The 19503-nt window shown below is 34.7% G+C and overlaps 1 pseudogene; it reads left to right on the forward strand.

The window, feature by feature from the left end:
* The first annotated feature begins 13481 nt into the window (after positions 1-13481).
* Positions 13482-17674, forward strand: LOC149260484 (uncharacterized; annotated as a pseudogene).
* The last annotated feature ends 1829 nt before the right edge of the window (positions 17675-19503 follow it).

Below are 19503 nucleotides of genomic sequence, written 5' to 3' on the forward strand. Positions count from 1 at the left end.
AGCAGTTGTTAACAAAGCCTTTAAATGTTGAAAGGATTTCTCACAATCAAAGTTCCATTCAAATTTAATGCCCTTTCTCTGCAACGAAATGATGGGATGGAAAATCCTAAAAAGTCCTTCAATGAATCTTTTGTACTAACTAGCTAGGCCCGTGAAAGACCTAAATTCCATAACATTTTTTAGTATTGGTCATTCCTTAATGGCCTTAATATTTTATGGATCTACAGTTATCCCATCCTCCAAAGTAATAAGGCCCAAATAATGAATATGCTTCTGATAGAAAGAGCACTTACTAATATTAGCATACAATTGGTTTTCTTAGAGCACGTGTAGCACCAACCCCAAATGCTACTCATGCTCCTCCTCAAATTTAGAGTACTCTAATATGTTGTATAGGAAAACAATTACAAACTTATTCAAATATTCATGGATGACTCGATTCATCAAATACATTAAACAACTTGGTGCATTGGTTAATCCAAAAGGAACTACTACAAATTCATAATGTACATAACGAGTTTGGAAATTTGTCTTACTGATATCCTCTTCCTTAATTCACAATTGGCGATATCCTAACCTCGAGTCAATCTTGGAAAAAACCTTAGCTCCTTGAAGTTGATAAAAAAGATCATCTAATCTTCGTCAATGGATATTTATTCTTGATAGTTATCTTATTTGGTTGTCGAAAATCCACACATAATCACAATGTTCCATCCTTTTCCTTAACGAATAGGACTAGAGCACAGAATAATCTTCCAAATTAGCTTGTTGATACCTAATGGGTTCCTCCAAATGAACTACAAAAATCCAACATCCTTTTTTAGAATTCTTTCTTAACTGTAGAGTTGATATCTCTCTGATAGATATTAGTCTAGGGACTCCTTGGACCTGCCTCTACAAACCTTCATCGTCAATATAGGTAAAATGTTTATTATAAAAATTTAGAATTGTGTGATTCTTCTCCAGCCAATCCATACCGATCAAGAAATCATGTGATCCTAAGGAAATTACATTAAGATCAGCCTTAGTATTCAATCGCATGCCAGTCAGACATTATTTCACTAGTTCTATAACTCTTCTCTTCACTCCTGTAGCTAATTGAACTAGCCATGCCTTTTGGTGCTTGGTCTTTTCCAGATTAAATTCTCCACTAAATTTTAGTGGACATAACTATGGTTAGCTCATGATTCAATAAAAATAATAATAAGCCAATTATGTAACATACCATCAATTTCAATCATGTGTGCCTCATGTTCCGCATGCATGTTATCCAGCGTAACATTGATTTGGACATGCTTCTACCCACATGTTCCATTGTATGAACTGTCTGCATACTTTCCATCATCTTCTTGATTCCATCTTTGTAAGAGCATTCTTGAAATTTATGATATCCCCAACAACCCCAACATCTTGTAGGTTGAACCGAGGGTTTCTTACCTGAAAAGTCACTACCCCTGGGCTCACTAGTAACTGGAGTTGACTTCTATTTCACTTGGGGTTATTCCTTAAGGGTGAGGGTTTAAAACCCTCCTTTCTTTGTTCCATGAAACTCTTCTTCTTATTGTCCCATGATTTTTGTATAGTTGTTTTATTTCTGTTATGCTCATATAATTGCTTAGCCTTCGTCATGATCGCATCCAAGATTTTCGACTCATCAAATATAAGCCAATATGCATAGAATGATGGAACCACATGAACATATCTCTAGATTTTTATCTTATCATCTTTAATAACACCGATATATCTTAGCAGCTCCATGAGTTTTTGACCATATTCCTCTGTAGTCATATTTCCCAACTTCAATTCGAAAATTTCCTATATCTTCTTTTCATAATAATGTTAAGATAAATACTTCCTTTTAATTATTCCTTAAATTTCCACCAAGTAAACCCTTTTTGATCCAATTGTTTCACTTCCTTAAGTTGTTCCCACCAAAGGCGAGCCTCGCCTTTCATATGGTATATAGTGATTCAAGCTTCCATATTTGAAGACTAATTAAATAATTGCAAATATCTTTGCATCTCTAGTAACTAGGCCTTCGCTTCTCTACACTTTACGTGTTCTTCATTAAAGGTGGGGGGTTTAAACATTTTCAACTCCGCCTATAAGTTGTCCCTATGATACCTTATCTTTCTAGATCTTCTCACAGGCGATGCACTAAAAATGTTGTCAATGTTCGACATGGTATAATCTCTCTTATGTGACCTCCTTTCCGAATATAAATATTGATGGTCATCATTCTTAACTTTTCACGCACTTCCAACACCTCATTTATCAAAGTTGCTTTCAGCGTTTTGATTTTTCCTAGACTCAAATTATTGGTCTAGTTCCTGCTAAACTTTCTTATACTACAAAATCTAAGTCTAACTTTGTTGTTGCTACTCTTTTACCAGTCTAACATTGTCTTCCTTAAAACTGAGAACCTTCAACTTGAGACTTCTCATAGTCTCCTCTAGTCCACCATTTTTCGGCCTACTCATTCCGCCACCATTTTATTTCATCCTGTCATCCTTCATACTAACACCCACTTCTCCAACCTTCTCTTTTGAACTGTTGATGTCTGACACATCTCCCGCTTCTTCATTCTCGTGGTTTCGGTTGTCTTCTTGACCTATATACTTCCTTAAATATATTATTTGAAAGTTTTGCTCAAATTAAAATTCCAAGGCCACCAACCTATTCTGTTTTCCAATAACTTTTGTTGACTTTTTACTTGCAATATTTCGACACCTAAGCGAGAAATTATGCCTTCCATAAATTTTAATTGGGCTCAATTTATTCTTTCTAAATCTCCAACAACTTTTGTCTCAATTTCTGGGGATTTCCTACCACTAAATCTAATTCCTTATCCATCAAGATGTATTCTGCTCAGAATTCCCTTTCTTTTGACTATTGACGGGCCAAATTTTGACCTCTAAGCACAAAAATATGCTTATTTGAAGTTCTGTTACTCTCACTTCCTCTTTATCTATTGTTACATGATCAAATTCTTCATTATTATACTAAAAATTAAATTTAATGTTTTATTATTGTGCCCACTTTGTTCTTATTGGGCAATAACCCATACTTTTAGGAACATAGCCAACATGCATTGGTTAGTTTGATGTCCAACACATAGGTCCTCTCCTTTCCAACTCCCAAGTGGCATATATATATATATATATATATAGTCAAAGGGTCCTCTATTTATCCCATGTCTCATTGCACTCATCTACTCGCAACATATATATAGATATAGATATATATATTAAATACATCATCTAAATATAAATAAAACATATATTTATATGCATTCATTTAAACTTATTCTCCATGGCCCATGCACACTACATATATAAACTCAAATGATATATCAATTCACATGCACAACCTTTAACAACTGTTACATTCAAAAATTTTATATGTACATACATCCCACGACATTGTATTTATATATATATATATATATGAAAATTATTATGAAATCGACATATGTGTATTTGAAAATTTAAACAACATACAAAATATGCAACTTAGGGAAAATAGATGGCGTAATTTCCCACATTCCTCATGCCCCGTGGCCTATATATAACATAATATTTGTCCATGACATACAAAAAAAACCAATATATATATATATATATATATATATATATATATATATATATATATATATATCTTTGATTGCGGGCCCCCTCTGATAGACCAACGATGGTGAATACAACTAAAAGTTGACGACTAAGATTAAATAGCAAGGCGGGGAGGGGGGCCTCCATTTGACGACCATCAATCATTGAAACCATCTAATGGTAAACAAAAATAGCTCGAGGCGGTTAGGGGGTCCGGGGTCTTGTGACGATAGTCGACGAGGGGGTTAGGGGGTCTGCGGTCTTGTGACGACAACCGACGAGGGGGTCCCCTATCGCGGTTCTGCCCCTCCCTAAAACCCTACTCTTCTATCCACGTTCCATCTTGGCACATCATTCCAATTATGACGGTAATTGCTTCATCAAATCACGTGCACCAAATGACTATAGCTTCCCTTGTAACCAAGACATCGACCTGCTTCCCTCAAATCCATGACTCAACAAGGTTCTCACCTCATTTATGGCTCATGACCCTACTATCACAGTCATGCCTCCACGTAGGTAGCTGGCCCTCGTGCCCTAGCCAGTTTTCTAACCAACCTCTTCCCATGACTTGCAAAAATTTGGAATGTACCATAGCAGAGAAAAATGAAAAGAAGGGTTTTGCTCTGGAACCTTTTTCCACGATATATACATACGAATTTTGTATATGACTTTAGATCTAAAAACTTAATTCGTTCCTACTATAATTATATATATAGATATAAGTTTTAATGTTTTGTATTATAATTATGAGTTATAATATAATGTTTTATACACCCTCACCAAATGTATGTGTGTGTCTATATATTTTTTTCAGAGAGAAAAAGCAGTATGATTTATATTAAGGATATATAAATATCAGAGATACATTCAGAGATACATCTGCTGTTCGGAGAATGTCCAAAAAAGCAACAGCATTTGGAGAAGGGAAAAAAACATATCGATTTTCCCTAAGATGGAATCTGTTAAATGATCAGTATAAAACAGCAGTGGAAATAAAGACATATCGATTTTCCCAAATCTGTTAAATGATCAGTGCAAAACAGCAGTGGAAAAAACAGCTGTAATGGAGACTCTTTGATCAGAGCCCGTAGATTACATATTGGAGTGAAAAGCAAAATTTGAGCATAGAGAGGAGCCCGCCTAGTCCTGAGAAGGCATGGACGCCGATATTGAAGTCAAAACAGAATTGAGAGGCTGAGAGCAGCCCTGGAAGATGCATCCATTCCGCCATTTCCATAGATGCCAGCATGTAAGAATGAGAAGAGCATGCCAGGAGGGACATTGAGCGCTCCACCATACAAAAGCATCCTGTACAGAAGCAAAGGATCGATGAGGAAAACCATAAGAAAGAGAGAGATCGTACCAGATAGCTGAGGAGGCGGAGCAGTCAAAAAACATGTGATAATTTGATTCTGCCGCAGCTGTGCAAAAACGACATACACTTGGACCCTGCCATCCTTTCATACCCAATGTAATATAATATAAAATGTTAAAACTTTAATACGCATTATATCGCACTTCAAAATATAAATCAATTTATATAAAACATTGTATACGTATAGAAAATTTAAATATAAATAATTATATATATAAGTAATTACTTCCCCCTATCACACATAAGGTAATATCGTGCACATAAATATAGCCTTCCGAGGCTAAAAATTGATGAGGCTTTCCTTGAAATCTTTACTCTCTTTGCAATAATTCGACTTACTAAATCGTATATGGGCACCAATGCTCTTTTCCAGGTAATTTTTAATCACTTTCACCACTTCAACTTTTGTCAAATAATTGGTGAACAACCTAAATTTTCCAACTTCGTCTCTAGTTGTGGCCCAATCAAGCCAAATGTTGTAAATTGTGCTATGATACCACCTTGTAACATCCCAAGCCTCCTATTGGGAAACACTATATCAACCAAAACACTTCCAAATACATGATTTATCTTTAGAATCAAGAACCCCATTTTTACTACGGTGATCTCTAAGTGTGGAAGTACTTGGTTTTCATGAATACAATTGCAGTGCTTAATTTTAAAGCATATGAACCATAACTAAAATATTGCACAACGGATATGACTAATAATTGAAAAGATTTGAGTATATTAACATAAAACCCCAACTAGAGTTTTCAACAAAGCATAATCAACCATAACAACATATAAAAATAAGTATAGCACATCAATGTGCAACGAAATATATGAATAAATACAAGCATTTAATTCCATAAATCACACAACATTAACAGGAACACTTATCTTGAAGAAAAGGGAAACTCGCTACAAGCTCTCCACATTCCACCTTGCCATAGACCATGTGGTTCATGGATATTAACCATAAGTCATCCCTGAGCCAAGGTTGGAAATCCACAAGCAATGATAAACCATAAACAATTGTATCTCAATGGCCAAGGTTTCGACCCAACAGTCATGTTGCGTCAAGGCTATTTAGGCACCCTCCAAACCATAAACCATAACAACTCTTATCTGGTATTAAATCCCAAGCTCAGGGTTCACCAACTGGTTACTCAGGACCAAATTCCAAACCATCCTCTGAATAGTCATCATAATCATAGTAGTCATCATGATAATAATCACGATGCCTATAGGCAAGTATATATATACTGCTCATAACTATATGGCCTCTCTTAGCCATGTGGCACATTGAAGCCATGTGGTCACTAGGTGTCCTCATCACCACCAACAATTGTCACCAAACATCTCATTGTTTGTCCATGGAGTTGTACAACCATAATTAACTCATATAATAATCATGATGCTTCTACACAAGTATATATATTGCCTATAACTGCATGGCCTCTCTCAACCATGTGGCACATTGAAGCCATGTGGGCCCAAGTTTCCCAATCACCACCAACACTTGTCACCAGACACCTCATTGCCTGTCTATGGAGTTATGGAGTTGTACAACCCCCCACACTTTTTGTTGTGGAGTGGGCTCTGTAACCAACCTATTTATATTATTTTTTTATAAAAAATATGTACATCAGTTACATCAAATTACAACTTTGGTTCTCTAACTACATAACAAGTATTGGCATATATGCCTAGGCACGCTGTCCCCAAAATATATATAACATAAATACATGGTTATGTAGGCTCGGAAAATGACTCCCCCTTGACAACCTAATATCAAGGTACATATATTTACATCATAAACTAGCAAGGGTATTACATATGATGTTACAACACACTATAACGAAGCTAAGAGGATTCTTATATATGTTAGGGGCACTACAAGCTATGGCTTATAGTTTGCAGCATGATCCTCCTTGGATCTTGTTGGCTATATGGACTCAGATTGGGCTAATGATAACATAAATCACACTTGCGCATGAGGTTTTGATTTCTATCTTGGTTTTGGTCCCATATGTTGGTTAAGTAAGAAGCAGGAAACTATTGTTATTTCTTAGACGAAGGTAGAATCATGTGGTGAACATTGTTACTCAAACCATTTGGTTGTAACACTTCCTAGCCAAGTTTGATGTACAGGTTTAACTTCCTACAATGATATAGTTGGATAGTTAGAGTACACATATTTTTTGTAGAGAACCAATTTAGAGACAATAGACCAAGCACATTGATTCTCACATGCACTACATCAGAGAGTTGAACCCTATAGGATTCATATACATGTAGTATTTTCCTTCTTCTGAACAAATTGTAAACATATTCACCAAGAGTTTCACTTTGCAGAGGTTCATAGCTCTGCAACAACGTTTAGGAGTGAAGGACACAACTACTTAGTGGTTGAACTTTTTGATATCACATCTCTTATTTTAAGGGGGGGACTTCTTCCCATTGGGTTTTCCATCTTTCCCCACTTTCTCTTATCTATGTTGTACATGAGCACCTAACATAGCTAAAAATGCTAGGACTCATTGACTATTATACTCCCTGGTTGTGCTTTAGGGGAAGATGTAGTGTTGGGGTGCATTGCACTCAATAGTTCATCAAGACCTACAATATGGCCATAATCAAAACACCTTCCATACTATTAGGGGCACATATGACCACTTCTCATTCACTACTAGATATTCCCTATCATTTGGGACATTCTGTTTTTAAGATTTTTTATTTTTAGGAGGAGGTGTCACCTAGAACAACATGTCGTACTGACTAGACATTGGTTGGATATGAAATGGCTAATTCCACTTCATTAATGTGCATTCCCTCATGCATAAGATTCCCTATTGTGAATGTACAATTCCTGCCTAATTTTAGCTATTAGCCACCATTTTTCTCTCTCATTTCCTTGTTAGTTAACCTTTAGTCCTATTTTTGGAGTTTAACTAAGTTTTTTTGCATGAGTGAGTTATTAATTAGTTCTAAGTGATTTCTAACTCCACTTACTTATATTTCATTCCATTTTAGATATTTTTCTAATTTCGGGGCTCTCAGTCTAAATTTAACTTACTTGCTAACTAGGGAGTAGTTACTTGAGTGCTTGCTCTTGGAATCCCAAATTAGTTAGAATTTTTTTTCCTCCTAGAGAGGTTATATAATGAGGTCATATACAACATTAATATATCATCAATTATTCAACTCATGTGTCTTGAGTAATTCAAAATTTCCCTTTGGTTATTTAGTGGATATTATAGCAATTTTTCACTCTCTTCTCTTGCTTTGCAAGTAGTTAGTCTAATAGTTTTTCATGCCTATATTTTTCATCTATGATTAAAATCATACACTTTTACTTGAAAGTTGCATTTTTTCATATAAGGGTAGGCCAAAAACTTTGTCTCTCATGAGGATTAATTGAGGGGTGCACAATAAAGTGATATTATTATTCCTTAGTAACTACTAGTCTTGTAACAAATAACAACAAATATTATTTAATGGGATCTGCATTGTTTCACCATTTCCCCACCAGGAAAAGTTAGATATTTGAAGGGCATACAAATCATGGTACCCTTGGAAATACAATAAGGTAATTTTTGTGAGGTTTGAGAAACATAACATCCTTGGTATCACTTATGAATTGTTAAATGTTATAGCGAACACAAGTAAAATTGAAAAGTATCAAAGATAATTAAATTGACATTGCAAGATAATTTATTGAAGATAATATTTTTATAACTTATGTAGCTTAGAGAGAAAAATAAATTAAATTGTAGTAGCATAAATAAATATATGGAATAAAATGGTACATAATAAGGGAAATAATCTAGTTTTTTTGGTTTGTCAAGTTGTCTGTGATCCTCCAGGCTTGACCTGTGGCTCGAGGAGTCGCAACCTAGGGGCATCTAAGCCATCAAAGTCACTCGGGGATCGCACTCAGCCTGGGCCACACCAACCCTAAGCTGACTAGATTTTTTAGCATGTCTCCTCCCCCTAGCACAGGGCACAACCACCCCTCATGAGGTTTGATCTTGGGTTGCCTTGCTGATGAGGCCCATCCTCAACCGATTGTGCTAGTGGGACTTGACAAGGGAAATAATCTAGTTATTTAAGGTATTAGGAAGAATAAATATACTGAGGACAACTGGATTTGGAGAATTTCCTAGAGTTGCTCAAGGGTTTCTATCTTCAAGTACATTTTATTGTTATTTCCCATTATCTTCTATTATGAGTAGCAATATCTTTTTCTTCTACTATGAAAAATATTTAACATTGTTCAATTCTCGATGATAGGAATTACCACTTGAGCTCTATTCTAGCTATAGTTCAAATCTTGCTCCAATCTACAAATCTATGTATGCAAGGATGGATTTGGCTTTCTTCCTCTTGATAGTTTAACTAGGGTTTCTAAATTCAATTAAATTAAAGTACATGTAAATATACCTATGCTAGGACCATGAAAAGAACTCCATATATCATTTTAATGTAGTATTAAAGACCTCTCACAATAATAAAACCAAAGACAATTTTTGTTTATACAATTTGAAAAGTTCTAAGTAGTGAAATACATTTTCCAATGTAAGTGCAAGTGTAGAGTCAATCATGTACCAAAGAAAGGTGCCTGCTAGTTTAAGTTGAGCCAAAATCTATACTGGAATTTATATCTTTGGTACAAGAGATTCAATGCTATCAACCACCTCTAGTAAACCTTCTTTTCCACCTACCAATTTCAAAAGAAAATATTCAACATATAATAGACTAACAAGTGTATATATACTCGAAAAAATAACATTTTGCAAATATGTTTTCATTTAATTAAATTTACTTTATTAACATTCTTTTTTATTTTTCAAACTTTAAGGTGATTAATTGTGAGTATAGATATTTTCCCCTTATATTAAAATAAAAAACTATAAATTGTACATGAAATACATTAGCTTTCCTAGAAATTACTATTAATAATTTACTTATAAAAAAATAAATGGGCAGGATATATATATATATATATATATATATATATATATACACACACACACACGCTCACACACACACTTGGTGGGAGTGAAACTTGCGAGTAGTGGACCACTTCATTATAAGACATTTTCACTGAAAAATCACAAGACATGAAACCTAAGACGAAGAATAAGAAAGAAGTGTGAGTGATGTTGAGATTGAGATTGATCACCCAAGTAGAAATTCAAGTAGGTTTGATAAGTGGAAGAAGGTAAAGTGATTCCAGAAACCAAAAAGAGGGTCCAAAGGTGGTATGCAATCCAGCTTAAATAATAAGAAGGCATACCAATTTTCCTTTTAATGCGTGCAAGAGGAGTAGTCACTCCTCAAAGCACACAATTCTAAGTGAGTGATGAAGATCCTAGATTAGGTGATCTCAAGCTTCCAAAAAATGGTTCCTGAATTTGGAAATGTATTATAAGAAGCCTAATTCTAAGAAAATTAATGGAGATGTTAGTCTTTATGAGAACAAACTAATGAACTAGAGGGATTAACTGATAAACACAAGGAAACCATGATAATTAAATTAATTAATAAACATGTAAACTAAATTAGGATTATTCTAATGGGAGAGGGACAATAAGTCAGAAGCAAGGAAATTTATACTAACATAGTTGGTCTAAACCAAAACATAATATAAAAATCTAGATGTAGTGAGATTTTCATAAGCTATTCCCAACAAGGAACAAGAATGCAAAATATTAGAGTGATTTGTCAATTGGAAATAAAATGAAGAATCTAAATCAGTTTTGGCATTTGAATGAAATCTTGATTTTTTGACAAAATTGTAAGGAAATGATTTTGTAGATAAAGGAATGCTTTTTAGAGAACATGTACTACAATATTTTCTTGAACAATGTCAATTTAAGCTCAGTAGCAACCTAAAATTAAATATATTCAATTACATAAAGTACTTAATCTAAATAGAAATCTATTCACAATAGGATGTCTGCCAATAAAGAAAGATAACTACAAGGAAATTGGTATCAAACATAAAAGAAGCAACCATTTATATCAAATATAAAGATGTTATGTCGCAATTAATATTCACATTCTAAACGTCAATAATTAATGAATGATATTCATATTTGATAGAAAATAGATACATTGGTATACGTAAACTTGAAATTGAAAGCACAAATGGACCAAGTTCAAAATTGGAGATGTGGGCTTTCTTTTGTAGTTACTAACTTTTGAACATATATATCATGAGCTAAACTCAGTGGCAATTCTTTTATTCAAATAAGGGGTCACATCCAACATTGAATTTATGAAGCTAAAGAATATCAAAGAAAGTATCTCTACAAAAATCATCCTTACCCATTTTTATAATGCTTTAGAATTTTTCTCTAACTTTTTGGATAATAGAATTAAGGCATATACTTATATGATCTTTTTCAATAACATAGATATGATGATGATGCATGTATTACAATTTATGTTTTTTTAATGTATTTGTGAAGCACATGGGGAGTAAGAATAGGTTTTATTAGTGCTAGGTCATGGTCTCTTCTCAAGCTTTCATGTTTATATTCAACCAACACATATCATGGAATGTAATATTACAATTTTAGATTTTGTAATAATAATATTACATTTTTAAGTGTCAAATTTCCAAAAAGCCTCATCCCACCATTATTGAACATAGAATTACATATCTAAAATGCACCATTATGAAACACATAATTACATATGTAAAGACATAAAAGATTGTTCTAGTAAACCATTCACATAACAATGTCACTTTCTAGAAGAGGAAGACATCAAATAAAACACATAGAAGATGTCACTTTCTAGAAGAGGAAAACATCAAATAAAACACATAGAAGATGTCACTTTCTAGAAGAGGAAGACATCAAATAAAACACATAGAAGAGTGTTCTAGTAAACCATGAAATCATGGGCGTTGTGTACAGAGGCCACACTTATGTCTGTACAATGAAATTCTCGCTCGAATCTAGTAAAAAAAATAAAAAAAAACCAATCCTGGGAGTGTTTGAATCTTTTTTTGATGGGGGAAATGGATTCAACGCCATCAAAAACCCTTGGGGCCTCCAAAATTCTGAAGCTTGATAGCCATAACAAATATTTCCGAAAATATATGCCCAATTTCTTCAAAATCCTACTAGAATTTCCATTGTTTTCAGGACAAAATCATATTAAAATCACATAACAATGCTAACTTTTAAAAGAAAAGGCATAAAATAAAAAAGCAACACCATCATATTAAAAAAGGAAAAAAAAAGACGAGATTGTTAATATAAATGTAACTAATCCCTTGATGCTCAAAATTTGTTCTCTATTAAAAATCATATATATATGTGTGTGAGAATTTATGTTTGCGGGTCCATTTCATTCTATTAGCTTCTAATAATCCATTGGATTAACTTCTTATAATTATTAAAAGCTACTTTACAAGTTTATCAAAGTTAGCGATGGAAGTTGTTAGTAAACAAAAATGCAAATTTTATGCTCACTAAATTTTAATTATAATTAAATCATGATTAAGGAAAAAAAACATCTTCACTTTAGTGACCTCTATATAATTTTGATTGGAATGGAGGTCGGGCACAAACATAAGAGTTGAAGCAATTGTTTTATGGGGACTACTTTGGTTTGCACATCAGAAGTAGCTACAAAGTCTTCATATTTATGTAGATTCCAGATCTCTCATTGATAGAAAACTGGAATACACAGACTTCTATCCTCCCTCATTATTTCGCTGGATAAAAAAGATCAAGCACAAATTGGACTCTCTCACATCCTATACTCTTACTCACATATACAAGGAAGCTAATATGGAAGCAGAGAAAGTTTTCAAAGGATATTTTTCAAAAGATGATCTTGGCTAGCGATATAGAATCATGGAATCCATATACACATTGGACAACTCCACCGGGGAAGAGGGAATAATCAACCTTCCATAACAACACTTGCTCTTATTTCTTTATATTTTGATTTTTGATAATTTTGTATATAACATGTGTTGAATATTGATGTACAAATCATATAGTCACTTTATTTTATAACTTACATAATATTAGGAAGAAACCAGAAACCCGGTATTGGAGGCACTAGCAATGGTATTTTTGATACGTATGACGTAACTTGTTTATGGACATTTTTCTGATATATGAATGATGCCAAGACAAATGCACTGGTTTTATCATAATAAAATCCAGTTTTTTTATTTCCTAAAGAGACTCTGGGCAGGTCCTGGACAAATTAAATAAATAGTTAAAAGTCAAAATCGCTAAAGGGAAAAAGGGAAAAATACAAATCTAAACTTAAAAAAGGCACTAGAAAAAGGAAAAAGCATCAATAGAAAGTAAAGAGAAAAAAAGCGAGGATCAAACGTGGGGTGTGCTTTTTGGACCTGGTAAGCGGACTCATTTTACATCGAATAAGATAAGCGTTGGTCTCAACTGTAATTGGTGGTAGTATCCGTTGAAAGAAAGTCTGTATATATATACATTCACTCTCACAGAATTTCAAACATGTTTTCTCCTCTTCCCTCCTTTATCCACGGCCAGGTATGTTTGTGGGGTTGGATGTCTCTCTGCGGTATGGTGTTTGGCTTACTATGTCTGCGAGATTGGTTTTCTCTGTGTGGTTTTGTGTTTGAGTCTCTCTGTGTTTTTGTGTTTGAGTCTCTCTGTGTTGTATGGTGTTTGAATTTGTCAGTGTGTTTGATTTATGTGGGTTTATGCGACAGAGGAGGAAGAGGAAACTCTTTTTTAACATTTCTCGGAGAAAACAACTTCAAGGGCAGGGCAATTGGATTTGGTTCATCCCTTGGAGTTACTTAATGTTTCTGACATTCAGGTTGGAGTTACTTAATGTCTCTGACATTCAGGTATATTTCATCTGATCTCTGGTATGAGAAGCAATTTCTTTATTATCTATTTTTTGTTATTTACATTGAAATTTCCTTGTGATATTGCAACTGCCACATTTGAACTCTGTTTTATTTGTTGTTGCTTACATTGAAATTTCCTTGCGATGAAGATAGTAACCGCCACATTTGAACTCAGTTTTATTTGTGCTATTATTTCATCGGATCTTTGTTATGGGAAGCAATTTCTTTATTATCTACTTCCTTTCCTTTTGTACTGAAATTTCTTTTCGTGTGATGAAGATAGCAATCGCCATTTGAACTCTGTTTTAGTTGCTGTTACTATAGCAATCGTCATTTGAACTTTGTTTTATTTGTTGTTGTTCAAACCCTTTGAACTTTGTTTTATTTGTTGTTGTTCAAACCCTAGCAGTTATGTAGAAATGGTTCCATCTCTGTTCAAACCCTATTCCAATGTATAACATCGGATATGCAGAGATGGCTCTAGCTCTTTTCCTCTCAGTGATTTTAACTAGGTTTAACATATTTGATTCTCTATTAACCATATTGCATCATCATTAAATCAAGTTTTACGTTTAACCGAACTATATTTTAGTATAAGTCCCCTTCCTTGGGAATGACTATTTTTCTCCATTAGATTAACCCTAATTTAGTTAGTGTATTTCTTAATTAATTTAAGAAGCCTGTTTACCCTGTGTTTATTAGCTAATCCCTCAGGTTCATTAATTTGCTTCCTCTGTAAGTTTAACCGCTTGTTCTGTTCTGCTCTACTTGTCTTGCTTTGGCTAATAGGAATGAAAAACTTATTGCAGGTGGCTGCTCTTGTAATATGGTCTTTTTAGCCCCGTCATCATAGAGACTACCATCTTCATTCATTTCCTTAAATTCAGGTTTTTTCTTTTTATGCATATTGGAAGTGGGGAACCATTATTGAGGAGCTTGAGGTCAAGATGGAAACCATTCTTGGAGAGCTTGAGGTCATCAGATCTAGTATCCTCCGCCCCCCACCTCGGCTGCTGGGTTATGAGCCGTGTTTACTCCACATACAAGCATTACAGGGCACATTGCCATGCCCTTTTACATTCTTGGATTGCATATCATTTTCCGTCTTCTTGGTCTCTGGGGTCTCTGTCTATTTATCAAATTTGCTTGAATTTCCAATTGGGTGATCATCTGAATCTCGTCATTCTCACTTCTTTCTTCTTCTTCGTCTCGTGGCTCGTTTGTGTGATTCTCTATCTCGATGGGTTTAAAGTGGTCCCACACGAGACCAACAAACCATTCCCAGGACCCAGAGCCGAACCAATGGGTTTGGAGTCGAATCTGTGACCAACAGAAACGAGTAGTCCCGCTCTGGGCACTGCCAGCTGCTCTTAGAATTACATTAGATTACCCTCATTGCTACCCAATCCCTCATTTTTCTCCTTTACTGATAAATCAGTAGAAGGTCTGCGTCTCTTGCCTTTTCTCCTACCGTCATAGACGTGAGCTCTGTTCTATTCTGGCTAATGTTACCACGGGTCAAACCCTACCCCAAGTTACAACTCTAGATACGCACAGATGTGTTTTAATATAGTTTTTATTAACCCATTTTAACCATGCTTATATTAAATTTATAGGTAAACAAATTGTTTTAATTAAATTCTTTTTAAAACAATTTAAATATTTTTTATACTAGATTTATTTTTTCATTAAACCTCCTGCATATTAAATTATTTTTTTTTCATTTAAATCCACACTAATTTTTCGTTAAACTCCTGCATCCTGCCTGTTAAATTAATATTTTGACTTCCGTCGGTAATCTTCCTAAGATGAATCTAATCAGCGTGTTTATAATTTAGTACAGTTGTGGTTTCCTCTGCAGGTTTAACGGGCCACCATTAGTTTGACCGCCACCCTGTTTTATGAATTCAGATATTAAATTTTTAAGTTGAATCTGGTGATATGAAGTTAATTAGGCAGAGTATATTCTAATTACTTACTTCCTGCTGTTTTAATTGTGTGCAAATATTTCTAAAGATTTAGGAAGTTTGTAATTGTATATGTTCCCATAATGTATAATTTTGCATAATATGTCGCAAAATAGATACAAATTGATTCCTGCCATGTGGTAATATCTCCTTAAGGATTTTATACATAATACCATATGTCGCAAAATAGATACAAATTGATTCATGCCCTGTAGTAATATCTCCTTATTTATCAAATATGACTTTCTATAAGTTTCTTCGTTGCTTGTAATTGTGTGTAAATATTGTTAAAGTAACTGTGAATTACAAAAGATTTCTGGATTTGTAATTATATTTTTTCTAAAATATAAACCATTAAACATATTATTTTTTATTAATTAAATAAAATACTAGTTTAAAAATAATAAAAAACAAGGGTTTTTTCAACCACCGAACCCTATGATTTAATATGCTCGACGTTATAATTTATTATTTACTAGTATATTAGGACAAATCCATAACCAGCCCAATACAAAGGATATTAATAATTATAAATAATAATATGTGATGGTATTCAATGGCAATGGGATTGTATTCTAGAAGAAGTTGGGAACTTTCCCGAAGTGCCAAACAATTTCCGGTTTCATTCAGTTCTCATTTTCTGTTGCAAGACCATTGAAACTACTCTTTTCACAACGTCGACATCGAAGTTGTACATAGTAACTGTTAATGACGTTGAGAAAATAGTTGAGACTATGTTGATGCAAATGTGAATGAGGATGATTGGAAAGATAAGGAAGCAACACAACTGGATCAAACAAATGCTTCAATGAGAATGGGAAAAAACTAAGGATGGCCCAAAAGAATCAATACACATACGACCTTGTGAGGCCATCGAAAGTAATATAGACACAACCACAAGGCCATTGAAAGTAATATAGACACAAGCTGGGGAGGCCATTGAAAATAAGGAACCTAATAAACACACAACCTGGGGAGGTCATCGAAAGTAAGGAACCTACTAAACAGGAGAGCCCCAGGGAAGAAGCTACTCCTGAGAAAGAGCCATCTCCTATTGTTATCTCATTCCATCCTGTTGAGGCCATCAAAAGTAAAGAACCTAAAAAATGGAGAGTCCGAGAGAAATGTCTAAAGATAATGTTCTTGAGAAAGAACCATCTCTTGCTGTTAACTAATTCCAACAATTGTCTGGCACTCGGAATACATTCGCAGGTATATCGCGTATTGACCTTTCCAGTTCTTCCTTTTCGTTTAGATTATTCTTGAAAGTTGGTGATTCCAACATAGTGCCCTTTGGTTCAATGCCCTTTGGCTCTGCATCTACTCTATGGACTTTTAGTTTTACAGGGTCATTGTTAGGCACAAAGGCACCTAGCAGTAATGGGTTATGGCCATCAAGTACTACCAATGGTTGTGCTTCTGTTTAGCAATTTGGAGCACAATGACTGACAACGTTACAATTAGTGGAAGTGGTTTGATAGCTTTGTAGGAAGTGCCTGTAGAGACAGGCGGAGAAAAAGAGAAAGCATTGTTCACAGTTTATGCTGCCTTGTTTGAGTATATAAGTGAGGGTTGAAATAAATGTGGCAAGGGTGAACTTAAGGTCACTATATGTGCAATAGAAAAGCAAGGTTTGTTCTAAAGGTAATTACAGATTAGTCCTTAATGCCAGTTTATTTTTAGACATGAAGTTGAGCAGTACGGCCAAATGAGGTATTAATTTTGTCTGCGTGAACATTGCTAGTGAATCCGAGGCAATGGAAGCTAAGCTATTATTGGGCACAAATGAGGTATCATGAACAGCGCTAGTGAATCCAAGACAGGAAAAGCTAATCTACTTTTGGGCACAGTTAAGAATCTCTAATGAGAATCCTATAACCGTTTCGATTATTGGAAATTGTCAAGAGAAGATTTCTATTGGAAATTGGGCACAAATTTTCTGTTGCAGCTAGCAACGTTTCCATTCTAAACACTATTTGCTAAGCCTCGCAGATTATAGTGTTTTCCTCAGCTTACCTATATGGAATGATGAAATATATTCACATTAGGGCTCCAATATGTCAATGCTGCCAATTCTGTATTATACATTACTAGAGCCTCTTGAACACTGCCTGCGCATTGTTATTTGAATATGGGAAATAATGACGAAAGAAACTACACATACATTTAGTTATAAATTGACAAAAAAAGCACATAACAGATTTACAAACTGAATTTAACCACATGCATAAACACATAAGATTTACGTGGTAAAACCTCGACAGGGTGTCAAGGAAACATCCACGGGGCAAGGGATTGGAATCTCTATTAATTCAACAATGATTCTCCACGATTACATTTTTCAGGCATTCACTAGTTTTATACCAGCCTCCTCCGTTACATAACTGCTATTTCGGTATAGAACTAACTAATTACATTTTTACCCAATTTTACATAATTCGTTGTCAAACTTCCAACAAACTCCACCTTGACAACAATTTTCCTAATCCCTTGCCCATGCCCATTCATCATTTTTTCTGCAAGCCAAGAGAAGCTAAACACCATTGCAGCTTCTCTACTGTAACTGGCTTTGTGAATATGTTTACACAATTCTCTCGCATATGGACCTTTTCAAGAGCTACTTTTTCGCCATCGATCACATGTCTCAGAAAATGATACCTTACATCAATGTGCTTGGTTCTGCGGTGATAAGCAGGATTTGTAGCCAAGTGAATAACACTATGACTGTCACAAAGTACATTCACTTTCCCCTGCGTCCTTCCAATCTCATCGAGCAAACCCTTTAACTAGATTGCTTCTTTACTGGCATCTAAAGTAGCTATATATTCAGCTTCGGTAGTGGACAACGCAACTGTTTCTTGAAGCTTTGACATCCAACTAATTGCTCCACCTGCAAGAGTAAAGACATAACCTATAGTAGATCTTCTTTTGTCCAAATCACCTGCATAGTCAGCGTCTACATATTCGCAGATTGATCCTTCACTACCATTGAAGACGATGCAATGGTCACTTGTGCCTCTTAGATATCGAAGCACCCATTTCACTGCTTGCCAATGTTCTTTACCTGGATTTGCCATGAACCTGCTGACAACTCCAATTGCATGTGAAATGTCAAGTCTTGTAGATACCATCGCATACATTAAGTTGCCTACAGCACTTGCATATGGTACATGAGACATATATTGGCTTTCTTCATCAGCTCTAGGACTCAAAACCGAAGAAAGCTTAAAATGGGACGCTAGTGGAACATTAACAGGTTTCACATTGTTCATAGAGAACTTTTCAAGTACTTTCTCCACATACTTCTGCTATGATAACCAAAGTTTACCATTTTTCCTGTCTCTATGTATCTCCATGCCCAAGTTATGTTTTGCTGCTCCAAGATCCTTCATATCAAACGTCCTAGAGAGTTGAGCCTTTAACCTGTTGATCTCTTCCATGCTTTTGCTTACAATAAGCATATCGTCAACATACAAAGCTAAGATAATGAATATGCCATTGAAACTTTTGAAGTATACACAATGATCATACTCACTTCTTATAAAGTTTTGGCTCACCATGAAGGAATCAAACATATTGTACCATTGTCTCGGAGACTGCCTCAGACCATACAATGATTTTCTTAGCTTGCAAACTAATCTTCTGTTGCGACCTTGTACAAAACCTTCTGGTTGTTCCATATATATCTCTTCA

Source organism: Pinus tabuliformis, chromosome 6, assembly GCF_031772625.1.
Source record: "Pinus tabuliformis cultivar Carrire ecotype Pingquan chromosome 6, CPIR1, whole genome shotgun sequence".
NCBI classification, from domain to species: domain Eukaryota; kingdom Viridiplantae; phylum Streptophyta; class Pinopsida; order Pinales; family Pinaceae; genus Pinus; species Pinus tabuliformis.